We start from the raw sequence: 14,779 nt of genomic DNA, 5'->3' as shown, positions 1-14,779 counted from the left end.
TATAGAGATATCTGAGAGGAATTTAAGTAGATTATTGAACTCAGAAAGGCATTACGAATCACCAAAAATACTTCACCTTGTTTTCAAAAACAAATCAAACAGTTGCCCAAGTCAACCGGAAATGGAGATTAAAAGAATTATTCGCACGCAAGAGGATCGCCACCGAATCCTCATAAACATGCAACTCAGTCATGCAGCTTGTTATGTAATCTGAATCCTTTAAGGTTGAAATATCAGAATTCAATTCTTCGCGTCATGCCAAAGAAAAACCAAAACGTAGTCATATGCCCGCGACGGACTCCTTATGAATAAGGATTATCACGCCTTGTGAAGGCCATGATTATTTTTAAAATAGGTTTACAAAATAGGTTACATATTTTTTTGTGAACTCGCGGTTTAGTCGTTGACTTTAGAGGTTTTATATGATTTTTTTTGTAACGGAAATGTCTTACATTGCTAGAGATTCGCAGTGTTCGAATCTTGATGGACAAGCAATAGAGAAATTATCCAACGAGTCAATGATTCGAATCTTGATGGACAAGCAATAGAGAAATTATCCAACGAGTCAATGATTCTGATAATGATAGAGACAGTAAACCGAATAAATATAGCTGTGACGGTTCGAAGGGTTTTGCTTATCCACGCTCCGATTTTATTTTTTTTCAGATGAAAAACACGACTGGATTTGTGTTAAATATAGAACCAGTTACATATTTAGCAGAGTCATCTACCTGCATTTTGGAGAAAAAATAACCATACATAGTTCCGAAACTTACATAAAATCATGTTGTACAATAGTTTAAAATCTGATTATCTTGCTGTCCCATGAACATGAACATGAACAGAAATAAAGAATATTCCAAAAAAATAACAAAAATTACAACATGTGCCTCCACCATGTATAAAAAACAAGATATAGTCAGATATATTAAGGAATTGCAATGCATCCCTCCACAACGGGTTCTCTATTAGAGAAAAATGTGTAGTGTAGGATGCCATCAATATCTTCCATCCACTGTTAAGATAAGTTGTTAGTGGTGATATTTTGCTTTCTGTAGATGTGCTGGATGTTGAAGCTTGTGAGATACCGAATGAGTGCATCCACCCTCTCCCGCCAACCCCTGAGCTTTGTAGGATCAAATGATGTAGTACCCAAAATGCCTTATATAAAAATCATGGAATCCCATATATATGGATGCTATGTATTTGTATTTCCATAGCAAACCATGGCAGGGCCAATAATGCCACGAGTTCCACTCTGGTATTTGTTCCTAAACCACCATACCAGTGCATTTGGTAATGGGAGTGTTTAGTGATTCTTATCCAAGCATCACTATCGCATGTCCCCTTTGTGCTGCTCCATCAAAAAAATTCAATAGGTGGCATGATCATCATGCTTAAATGCCTCCCCATCATATCTTTGTGATGCTTCTCTCGAGGGTGAATCCCTTCCGTCCACGCAATGATCTTTGAACTAATACTATAAGCTTTAAGTTGTTTCCCTATGAAGATTTGATGATTCCTAGCCTTCAATATTTCCCATATTACAAATAGAGGGATATAACAATATATTCCTCTCATGCCCAACCCCCATCGAAGGCTCTGTTCCAGTGAGGTGACGAGTTTGCTACCAAATTTGAAATATGCAAAAATAGTTTCCCATATTCCAGATGCAATCCTGGAGAGGAAGAAGAGATGTGAAATCGTTTCCAGCTCCTCACCATAGAGAGAACACCTCCCCGGACGCTGCAAGCATCTTCTACATAGATTATCCCAAGTCAGAATACAATTCTTCCAAGCCAGCCAGCAGGACAGTATGATTTTGAGTGGGGCCTTCAATCTCCACAACATCGGGGACCAATCCACCAATGTGGATTCTCGTGCTTCACTCATGATCTGATGATAATTTTTTGCAACCACAAGTTGTGGTTTCTTTAGTGGACAGTTCCAAGTTGGGTAATCGCCTTTCATGTTTCTACATAATCCAACTCCTTTGAGGGATTTAACATACATATCCCATTTTTGTGAGTGTGGCCCCTGCAAACCAAGTTGAGATGTTGATATCTAGATAGGATGATTGCCATTCCACCCTGCGATGGCCTAGTATAACATTAGAAGTCCTCGTTGATGTAATGCCTCTATTTTTTCAGCTGGTAGAGAAATAGAATCCAATGTACCAACAATCATTTCCCTCCCTGTTGTAAGTGCATACTCGTTCCCAAATGATCACTGAACTCTATGCATGAACCACTTCTTAATTTTCTGAAAGCCCCTCCATATGTATGAATCCGTTTTTATTCCAATTTCTTGTTGCTTAATCTAATGTTGGATCAATCTGTGTAAGTGAAATTTTACTCAGATAATTTGTGCCTAGATCCCTTGTCCAAATAATGCTCGCCACAATGATTTAGTAAGAAGGGATCTGCCAAAATCCATTGTATGCAATATCCTCCAGCCTCCAAGGTCTTTCAACTTTGCAACAGTATCCCAAGTGATCAGGGGATACCCTAACCCATAAGAAATGAACCATAATGGATTTGATCTTAGATAAAGTGTGAACCAAAATGATAAGCATATGCATCCAATATGTGGCAAGTTGTTGTAAGGAACTCTCGCCCAGAGCATTTAAAATTGCAAGCTCAGTGACAATGTCAAAGCCTTAATTGAAAAAATGTTGAAAATTTTGCAAGGTCGGCACGAATCGTCCAAATTTTAGCCTCTGAAGCAAAATATCTTTAATTCCTGAATCTACATCCACGCTGCTAAAAAGGACAGAAATATCTTACATGTCAAAGAAAATTTGCATGCGAGAATCAAAGCTTTGAGTGGAGATCTGCAGGCAGAAATCACGAAGCTGCTCCTTGTTAATGAACTCCACATCATGCCATCCTCATCTTCAAGCGAGAGCATCAAAGAGCTCCAGTGCAAATTCATTTGAATCCATCATACCTGCCAAACAAACAGAACATTTCACAAATGCGGAGATTCGAACCGAGGTATTCTGTGTAAAATTGGAATCAACATCCAAAGACTCAAGAACCTTACCGATGCAAAGGCCAAAGTCAGCACAAGAAAGCCGTAATCCATCCGGAGAAGCCAGCTGACCGAAACGCGCTTCGACGGCTTTCCAAAACGGTTGAAAATCTGCGTTCGAATCTTCTGTTGTTTTACTATTAAACCTTAACCCCTGCAAATCTGCGTTCGAATCTTCTGTTGTTTTACTATTAAACCTTAACCCCTGCAAAGCATTCTGCGCTACAAATTTTGCAGCTTACCACCGATAATTGCAGACGAAGCCCTCGGGGTTCTACTCGGAGTGCTACGAACCGACAAAACCTTCGCAGTAATTGAAGTGGCCGTTCCAGTGATCCGCTCTACGTCGGCCTTCAATTCATGAGACAAATGCCGAAACAGCCATAAACTCCATGAAACCGTAAACTGAAACAGCAATAAACTCCACGAACTCTCCCGGCGCACAGATGTCAAGCGGAAAGGGAAACGTTTTTTAAGGTTTTAAAACATTTTTTATTTATTAAATCAAACGGCTGATTTTTGTTCAATCATCTAACAAAAGATCTAACGGCTACGATTAAGACAGAAAGACATTTAGGGGAGTTCATTTCAGAGGGAAACGCCCTACGGCGTAAAAATCATAAGATTACTTTCATGTTCTTTTAGAATCAAAATTTGTATATATCTTGTAGACAATCTTTTGAATGATCATAAGAATAATTTGAATTTCAATACCCTATTTTATAGCAGCAAGGTGTTTGAATAGGTTCAGGATGAATAACATAAGATATTTTAGATGATACTCAATATAGATATGACATGGTAGATTAATCTAACAACAACTTAACTTCCACTTATTAATTTGTAGAAATCTAACTCTAATAAGAATCTAGATAGCAATGAAAATCCCAAAACAAACATAACCATCATCTTACAAACTAAAGGAAATCCTTCTAGCATATATAGTGCACCTGCACTTCATGAGTTTACCAACTCTAATCGATAATTTATGCTTTACATTTAAGAGCATTAAATTGACCAAACAATATACTACTAGACGATAAAATTGAGACAACCAATTAATGACTCTGATAAAAATGACTAAAAATTGGTCGCATTATAAGATACTCTAAATTAGCTACTACTGGTCACCGATTGAAAAGTGGTCGTTTATATGAAAATTTTAGTTGTTTTTTAGTAATTAATTAATCATTTTGTACTAGTGGATGATGAGACATTCTTTGAGAATATTAATTTTTTGGCCGCTTGCTTTTTTCTAAAGATTTAATCGTTGTATCTTTGCAATAAGTTGAAATGTGTCCAATTTTTTTTATAGTTGAAGCACCAACACTTTTACTTGACACAATATTTAGCTGTCAGTTTTGATGTTCATTCCCTTTGCTTCTACAAGGTTTTGTTTTAGCATTTTTTATTATTGATTCATTACCTCCCTTTGAGCTAGATATACTCTTTTCAAGTTTTTCTTTTGCTAAAAATAACTCAACTTCTAATTTTTCACAATGACTGATCTGATCTTGTAGTTGGCTTCCAATATTCTCTTCAAATATCCTTACTTCCTCCAACTTGGTTTTTAGATCCATTTTTTCTATGTTGAAATTTTACTCTTCCTATTAAATTATTTATAGAATCTCTTTCATATCTCTATTTCCTACTAATATCTACTCTATCTCTGTCAATGTTGAGCGTAGTTGATATTGACCTTTAAATAATTTTTCTTTTCCTTCATCATTTCTCCAATTATCTTATCCATGAAATATAAGCAACCTATCCCGGATCTCTCTTGTTGTATTGAGATCTATGAATTTCTCATTATCTCGATCGTAAATATTATAATACATTATACATATACTTTATGCATCCAATAGTTGAGCTTGTTGTGAAAAATGTTTATCATCATAACCATTTGTCACCATTTTACAAACTTCAGTTCCTCGTGCAGAAATTTTAGACTTTACCTTCTCTCTCCATGATTGAAAATTTGTAGCATTAAGTAGTGAAGCATCTTGATAACCCATGACTCACCCAGATCCACCTTCCAATGATTAAGTTGCAACAAAGGCACTTGCTCAGATACCACTTATTGGAAATCAAATCACTACTCAAGGGGGTGAATCACTAATGCTAGGGTTTATACAATTTCAAAAATTTCTCCACAATTCTAAATGATTGGTAAAATAGCATTATTCAATATATTTTAAATATGTAAGTTCAACATAAATTTAACACACAAAATTCCATAACAAATATAAATAAAAACATGCACAATGAGACACAAAGTTTTACTAGTGGAAACCCTAAAGGGGACAAAAACCACCCTACTAACGCTTCCCTACTCTAATTTTCTATTATTTTTCAAGAAAATATTTACATAGATCTACTAACCACTACCAATTATGACATATGACCCCAACTATAGTTTGTTGGCCACCAATAGCTAGAAAGCCACAACTTTTTGTCAATTGTTTGTTGGCCACTACCAGTAAGAAGCCATACTCCTATCTTGTAAATCCACCACTTGTCAGAGGCCCCAACATCCTCAACCTATATGTGGAGTTCATTTAAAAAAAAATTAGGCTGGGCCTAATGTGATCTATTCAACATGCATGCAACAACAACATCTCCACTCTGCAAAATTATCTCTGAAAACCGTGTTGATCAATGTCAACCAAAACACTATCGATGCCAATGTTATGTTACTTCTCTAGTTGTTCCTAGTTAGGGAACAATGACATGGAACCCTACGAATACTTTAGAAAACCTTCCCACTTTAGGCCTCAAACTAGCTCTTGGATTGGAAGGGGTAACCCTTAAACTTTCACAAAGATATTTTTTTGGAATCACCTTAGAATAAATATTTCAAACACCCTCAAATGCTACATTTAAATACAAGTAAATGAATGAAATTGTATAGAAATAATATAATCTAGAGATAATAGTCCAATATTATTATATGTTCAAACCAAGGAATTTAGATTGGGAACCTTTATCCTGTGATGAAAAATACATAAAAATTATTTCATGGAACATGTATTAAAGTTCCTTAGGTACCAATAATATTGTCATGGAAATCCTTGTCATTAAGGAACCAATATCAATAAGGTTATTGAGGGTGGATTTTTTTTAACCATATCGATAAGAAAGAAAGCATATTGGACATCTAGATAAATTCAATTGCACACATGAAAACATATTGAAGTTTTCATCTAAATCCGATAACTCAAAAAAAAATGTAAATCATTAAATAATATTTATTTTGGAGAATATTGTTTAATATTCTTTGATATTAAAATAAAAGGAGAAAAGAGAACTCCACTATAAAGTCCCTAAAGATACAACCAAACAAGCAACTTCCAAGCATTTTTGCTCCAGGTGATGAGGACCAAAAACCAAAATACAAGAAAGTGAAGATAGGGACCTTCCAAAGATAGTTTGGGATAATTATGGCCCAAGCCTACCAGCGAAGGTATCAAAAATAGTTACGCTAACCTCCAAACAATAGCCTTTACCAGTGCAAGTACCCAAGATTCGCAAGGGAACCCTCGAGAAGTGCTATGAAAGTGATACAACGTCTGTCTCAGGTACCACAGGTATTCTTACTTACAGTCACCTATGTGGTCCCTAGGATAAGAAACTAAGGTCACCAATTCGTAATCAGAAGCTCAGAGGAATAGTCGTGGGCATGAGATCCAACAATTAGGAGAGGGGGTATCTCTCTTTCCATTTCTTCACTTGTCCTCGTGCTTAATTCATGTTCTAGAAGGGATTTACTAGAAAATTTAATGAGACTAGATTTTTCACTCTTTAATCAACTTCTATGTTTCAGTTAAGAGTGGCCTTGGAAACTTTACTCTCCATAGACCTATTCCAAGGCCCTAAATTTCCTAGATTAGTTGATGTATCTATGACAAAAACAAAAGTCTAGTTCATTTTAATTAAGTGCTTATTTTAAGTGGTTTTTTTTAGGACATAGGAAAACAGAAGTGCAACTGATGGTGTTTTTACTCGAAAGAAATCAATAGAAAACCTAGCTACATGAAAAGGAAACTCTTTTTCTTCAATGAAAAGTGATTTCTACAAAGGTTCTACGAGGAAATATATTTCTGAGTTACCGCCTCACAGGGAACTAGATTTCTCTATTGAATTTTTACCAAGAACAACACCAACATCAAAGGAACCTTACAGCATGAGCACTACATAATTGGTGGAATTGGAGTTGCAACTAAATGAAATGGTTTATAAATGATACATAAGGCCCAGTGTATCATCCTAGGGTGTACCAATATTGTTTATAAATAAGAAAGATGGTACTCTCAATTTGTACATTGAATTTCAAGTAGTTGAACAAGGTGAGTATCAAGAACAGGTATCCTTTGTCATGGATTGATGACTTGCTTAATCAGCTGAAGGGAGCAGAAGTGTTCTCAAAGATTGACTTGAGATTAAGATATCATCATATATGCATCAAAGAAGAGGACATCTACTAGAACAGATTCTTTGCCAGGTATGGGCATTATGAGTTTTTGGTGGTTCTTTTTTTTTATTACTAATGCTCCATCTAATTTCGTGCGCTTGATGTATAGTGTGTCCTTATTTGAACAAGTTTTTGATAGTATTCATTGATGATATATTGATATATTCTAAGAATGAGGAATATCATGTAGAGCACCTCGTAGTAGTATTGGGATTGTTGATAGATCATCAATTGTATGCCAAGCTATGTAAGTGTAGTTTCTTTCATAATGAAGTTCACTACTTGGGACATGTTGTTTCGAAGGAAGGTATAGTAGTAGACCCAAAAATTATTAGAGCCATCATGGAGTGGCCAACACCTAGGAATGTGGACGAGATCAAATCATTCATGGGATTAGCAGGTTTTTATAGGACGTTCAACAACAACTTCTCATGGTTTACCTATCCTATTACATCTTTTCAAAGGAAAGGAAATATGTTTGAATGGAATACTTGGATTGCGAAACTGGTTTTGAGAAGTTGAAGTATTTGCTTACAAATTCTCCAGTATTGAAGATTGTAGACCCTAACAAAGAGTTTTTGATATGTACATATGCTTGCAAGAGAGGTCTTGGTGGAGTTTTGGGGTAAGAAGGAGAGGTGGTATGTTATGAGTCAAGGAAGTTTAATGAACACGAGCATAACTATGTGACTCATGATATTGAGTTGGCAATTATCATTCATTCCTTAAAGATGTGGAGGCATTATCTTCAAGGCATGAGGTTTGTCTTTATGAGTGATCATAGTGGACTAAGGTACTTGTTTGACCAACCCCATATGAATGTCAGGCAAGCTATATGGTTGGATACTCTAAGTGAGTTTGATTTTGTGATAAGGTACATCAAGGGGCAAGGAGAACAAGGTTGCAGATGCTATTAGTAGAAGAGTGTAGGTTAATCTCAATGTAGCAATGATTTCTTATGGGAAAAACTTGCATTAGAGAATATTGTAGGCTAGGGGGCATGATGACATGTATCAATAGTTGAGGCACAGGTTACAACAATAGGGTGAAGGTGAAAGGGATGAGGAGTATCATCTCACATTAGAAGGGTTGGTTATATTTGAGTCTAAATTCTCATCATTACATGCATTTTATAGGTTCTAGAAGATCAACAACTTCTGTGAGAAAGGGTTCTTCATTTGAGTGGCAGTGATGGAGCAAGAAGGATGAAAATGGAACTATCAGATGCATGAGCTAACTTTATGGAGTCAAAGGAGAATGGATCTCTACAAATTCCATCTCATAGTCCCTCTGATGTCCAAAACAGTGATAATTGAAAACAAAATAAGGTTTCCCAATCATTATTTAAAAGCACTTAAGAACCAGAAACTTCCTCAAGCACTAAGTCTAACTCCAACAATAGATTGGGAGATGAACTTGAGGAAAAAATGTTAAATTACAATGAAATTATGGTTAGTGATATTATTCATGATAGAGATAGATAATTGGTTCATATTCTCTATGGAATAAATAAAGGTTCTGGTAAAATTAAGGTGAGGATAATTAGAATTTGCTGAAAGGTAAGACTTGGTCCTCTTTTAGATGAAGTAAATATATAATTTACTTCATTCACATATATTTTGCAGACATAGGTTAAATCAACAATGGAGAAATATTTTTGGAATGGTGTTGAAGAGTCTCTTGTGTAGGATCATGCTAATTACAATTAGGTTGTCAAACTTGTGAAAGAAATTAGGGATGAGCTTCTTTCATTTATCCCTAAAAGTTGGAAACAAGATCTCCTTGAAAGCATTGATGTGGAGCTCTTGTCTGCTATCTATTTGGAAGTGATAATGTTTATGTGGCATTATATTGATGTGGATTTTGATTGACTTCCATATTTTCTTTTCTCATCCAGATACTAGAATCAAGAAGCCAAGACATGGAGTATCTCAACAAGCCTTTGGGTTATTCATTAGGTTTTGTATTGAAGCTTGATATTCCAACAAATGATAAGGAGTCAAAAGTATTCGATGAAAATTTGTTTCATGAATTATCTGAGATAGTTGTTGGAATGGAAAAAAATTCAAATCGTTCCTTTGCATGTGCATTGGTGAAGGTCCTTCATTTAGAAAAAATATATACCCAAGATATCACAACAAGAAAAATATGGATATTGTAGAAATTGTTTGAGACCTCATTGAGGTCGATTTTTCTGATGTCCTACTTGATTGATACCTTCTCATATGTCAGAAAGGATTTAAATATGAATTAATATGTTCCTAAAACAAATCAGATTTATTTTTTATAAAATTAAAAGATAAAAACAAATTCCAATTCCTTCCTTTGATTGTTACTTGACTCTGTTGTGGGCGGGTTACAGGAAATGTGATTGGAAAAAGGATGGGGAGACAATGTAGAGCATGTCTTTGTTATGATTCATTTGTTGTTAGAGATCCTTCAAGAACCTGAGCCATTGACTTTGGAAATGTTTCTAGTAGGGATTCCTATGGTTTTTAATGTTGTGATTCTTTCACCTCATGCTTATTTTTGGCAAACAAATGTTTTAGGAATGGAAGACACGACATCAGTAGACAGGTAAACATATTTTTTATAATTGCAATGTTCATTCCATGATATCCTCTCTTTATTGTTTGATTGTAATTTGGAATTTATTTTGATTTTGTTTTTCTTTTGACTATGAAATTGGAAATGCTTGGTATCATGTCCATTTAAAAAACAACCAAAGATTGAAGATGAAATTAGTATTACACGATATTGATTGGAATCCTTGTAGCAATTTTTTGTTAAAAGATTTTCATGGAGATCAGAAAAGTTTACTTTCATGTTTTTATTTGAGATCATGTTGTTTATATACTTGAACAAGTTCATACATTAGAAAATGAAATTTTGTTACGAATAAAACGATAAGGATTAAACATCACACCTCAAATTATTTGTTTTCACAGTTTTCTACAGCTTGAGATTTCTAGCATGTAACTTAGTTGACATGATTATGCTTAAGGTTTCCTTGAAGGTTGAATACTGGGTTACTAAGGTGTTATTTTTTATGGTGACATTTTATTTTCTTTATTTATACAGGTCACCTAGCCACATTATAGTGACCACTATTTCCCAACTGAAGAAAACTTGTTCAAGTTTCATACTTGTATGGAGAAAAATGGCTTTGACATTGCTGATGTTGATGAATATGTCATAGAAACTCTTTATAGTCTACTTTAGTTTATAGTTTAGTGTTCATTGTCTTTCAGGTCTTACACTTTGTATTGTATCTTATTTTGTTTTCAGAAAAGGAACTCAATATTGATGGCAAGAAGCAGGAATTCAAGAGAGAGGAGAGAAATAACACTAGAAAAACAAATGAAAAGAGAGAAATAGAAAAGAGAACTGGTTTGGTGATACCCTTAGAGCTAATATCCTGCATAATATACACATGTAGAAATTTGATGGTCAAGTCTTCAGAGTTGGTGAATTCACTTGCAATGCCTTGACAACACAATGATAATGTTTTAAAGTGATGAAACATCATTTCATGTGTAAATTGTAGTCCAACCAATATTAAGTTGGAAACTTATATTGTAATACTTAACATTTCATATAATATAGTTTATTTGGTTGAAATAGTTTATAGTTGCACTTGATATTGTTTAGTATTGTAATTAACATATGCAACTTTGTGTTTTCATATTAGATGAGCATGCACAGTGCATGGCATTTTTACATCATACTAATTAATTTATGTTGATTAATAATGAACACATAAAATGAATACACAACTAAATTAGTCATTTATAATGATTATTAATTAAATTAAATCAAATGAATATAAAATATTAAATTAGTCATTATATAACGAATATCAAACTACCAAAAAACAATAAATGATTACAAATGAAAACTATATATATATATATATATATATATATATATATATATATATATATATATATATGACTATTAGTAGCTAATTTACAATATATTATAGCACGACCAAAATGTAGACATATTTCTTTGGTCATTAATTGGTTTTCTCATATGATCATATAGTAATATATTTTGTTTTATATTTGTTCATTAATTGTGGAAATTAATGATTAAATTAATGACCAAATTTATGACTAAATATATGTAGAGTTCCATAACTATTTTGTTTTGACACCCTTTTCCCTCCATTTTCCTCATTTTTATCATCACTATCAACTCAATAAAAGCAGCAAATCATATATTTGATAAGGTACAAACTCTTATATGTCTTATTTTTCATATTCATTAATGTGCCTTATTGTTATGTTAAAGATTGCATTAGCTACAGAATTAACATGATTCTGCAGATGTTTTATAAATCTGTAGATACCTCCATGGTTTACAGCGTTTTGGTGTACCTATGAAGCAAATAAGAACATGGGTAGTTGAGGATCAATCCCCTCATGGATTTCCTGCTATTCACTCGAGCCAATTCATTGAAGGAATCACACAGTGGTGCGGTCAAAGAGACATGTCAAACACACAATAACAGAAATCCAAATGCATCACGTTTCTCTGATTTTCTTTCTAAATAGGAAATCGACGAGATAACACTTTTTATGTTTAGTTTCAAATTTGAATAAGGATTGATTAATAGACCTGTAAGCATAGAAGTCACAAACTGTTGAGCACACATTTTATACATAAGTATGTACCCTCTGTAAACGAGAGGAAAGGAAGTAATAGTTAATTTCTAAAGAATTGTGAAACAAACCTTTGTTCTCATATTGAATTGAAGTTACCTTTCTATGATTCAATGCGTATGTGAGTTTGATTTACACCTACTGGAGATGGAGGGCCCCTGCAAACAGTCAAATTTTTAGCTTATTTCATTGCATTGCTTTATGCTGTTTTCATTTACTTGCTTTCTCTTATCACATTATCACTGCATTCTCCTTTATTTTCCTTACTTCGTTGTTTTCATCATTTTGTTATAACTCAGTTGTTTCATTTACCATTTCGTTATTTCGTTTGTGTGTAGAGTCATTTAATGGTTTAGTTCTTCAATGTTTTTTCCTTAATTGCATTCAGTATTTTTATGCTTTTAGAATTAGGACTTGTATCTACTTTGTAGTCAAAAATCGTAAGATTACTTTTGTGTTCTTTAGAATCAAAATTTGTATATATCTTGTAGACAAGCTTTTGAATGATCATAAGAATAATTTGAATTTCAATACTCTTTTTTATAGCAGCAAGGTGTTTGAATAGGTTCAGGATGAATAACATAAGATATTTTAGATGATACTCAATATAGATATGACATGGTAGATCAATCTAATAGCAACTTAACTTCCACTTATTAATTTGTAGAAATATAACTCTAATAAGAATCTAGATAACAACGAAAATCCAAAAACAAACATAACCATCATCTTACAAACTAAAGGAAAGCCTACTAGCATATATAGTGCACCTGCACTTCATGAGTTTACCAACTCTGATCGATAATTTATTCTTTAAATTTAAGAGCATTAAATTGACCAAACAATATAGTACTAGATGATAAAATTGAGACAACCAATTAATGACTATGATAAAAATGACTGAAAATTGGTCGCATTATAAGATACTGTTAATTAGCTACTACTGGTCACCGATTGAAAAGTGGTCTTTTATATGAAAATTTTAGTTGTTTTTTAGTAATTAATTAATCATTTTGTACTAGTGGATGATGAGACATTCTTTGAGAATATTAATTTTTTGGCCACTTGCTTTTTTTTTAAGATTTAATCGTTGTATCTTTGCAATAAGTTGAAATGTGTCCACTTTTTTTTAGAGTTGAAGCACCAAAACTTTTACTTGACACAATATTTAGCTCTCAGTTTTGATGTTCATTCCCTTTGCTTCTACAAGGTTTTGTTTTAGCATTTTCGATTATTGATTCATTACCTCCCTTTGAGCTAGATATATTGTTTTCAAGTTTTTCTTTTGCTAAAAATAACTCAACTTCTAATTTTTCACAATGACTGATCTGATATTGTAGTTGGCTTCCAATATTCTCTTCAAATATCCTTACTTCCTCCAACTCGGTTTTTAAATCCATTATTTCTATCTTGAAATTTTACTCTTCCTATTCAATTATTTATAGAATCTCTTTCATATCTCTATTTCCTACTAAGATCTACTCTATCTCTGTCAATGTTGAGCGTAGTTGATATTGACCTTTAACTAATTTTTCTTTTCCTTCATCATTTCTCCAATTATCTTATCCATGAAATATAAGCAACCTATCCCGGATCTCTCTTTTTTATTGAGATCTGTGAATTTCTCATTATCTAGATCGTAAATATTATAATACATTATACATAAACTTTTGCATCCAATAGTTGAGCTTGTTGTGAAAAATGTTTATCATCATAACCATTTGTCACCATTTTACAAACTTCAGTTCCTCGTGCAGAAATTTTAGACTTTACCTTCTCTCTCCATGATTGAAAATTTGTAGCATTAAGCAGTGAAGCATCTTGATAACCCATGATTCACCCAGATCCACCTTCCAATGATTAAGTTGCAACAAAGGCACTTGCTCAGATACCACTTATTGGAAATCAGATCACTACTCAAGGGGGTGAATCACTAATGCTAGGGTTTATACAATTTCAAAAAATTTCTCCACAATGCTAAATGATTGGTAAAATAGCATTATTCAATATATTTTAAATATGTAAGTTCAACATAAATTTAACACACAAAATGCCATAACAAATATAAATAAAAACATGCACAATGAGACACAAAGTTTTACTAGTGGAAACCCTAAAGGGGACAAAAACCACCCTACTAATGCTTCCCTACTCTAATTTTCTATTATTTTTCAAGAAAATATTTAAATAGATCTACTAACCACTACCAATTATGACATATGACCCCAACTATAGTTTGTTGGCCACCAACAGCTAGAAAGCCACAACTTTTTTTCAATTGTTTTTTGGCCATTACCAGTAAGAAGCCATACTCCTATCTTGTAAATCCAGCACTTGTCGGAGGCCCCAACATCCTCAACCTATATGTGGAGCTCATTTAAAAAAAAATTAGGCTGGGCCTAATGTGATCTATTCAACATGCATGCAACAACAACATCTCCAATCTGCAAAATTATCTCTCAAAACCGTGTTGATCAATGTCAACCAAAACACTATTGATGGAAATGTTATGTTACTTCTCTAGTTGTTCCTAGTTAGGGAACAATGACATGGAACCCTACGAATACTTTGGAAAACCTTCCCACTTTAGGCCTCAAACTAGCTCTTG

The sequence above is a fragment of the Pinus tabuliformis genome, chromosome 3_1, assembly GCF_031772625.1.
Source record: "Pinus tabuliformis cultivar Carrire ecotype Pingquan chromosome 3_1, CPIR1, whole genome shotgun sequence".
NCBI lineage: Eukaryota > Viridiplantae > Streptophyta > Pinopsida > Pinales > Pinaceae > Pinus > Pinus tabuliformis.
This window is presented reverse-complemented; position numbering follows the sequence as displayed.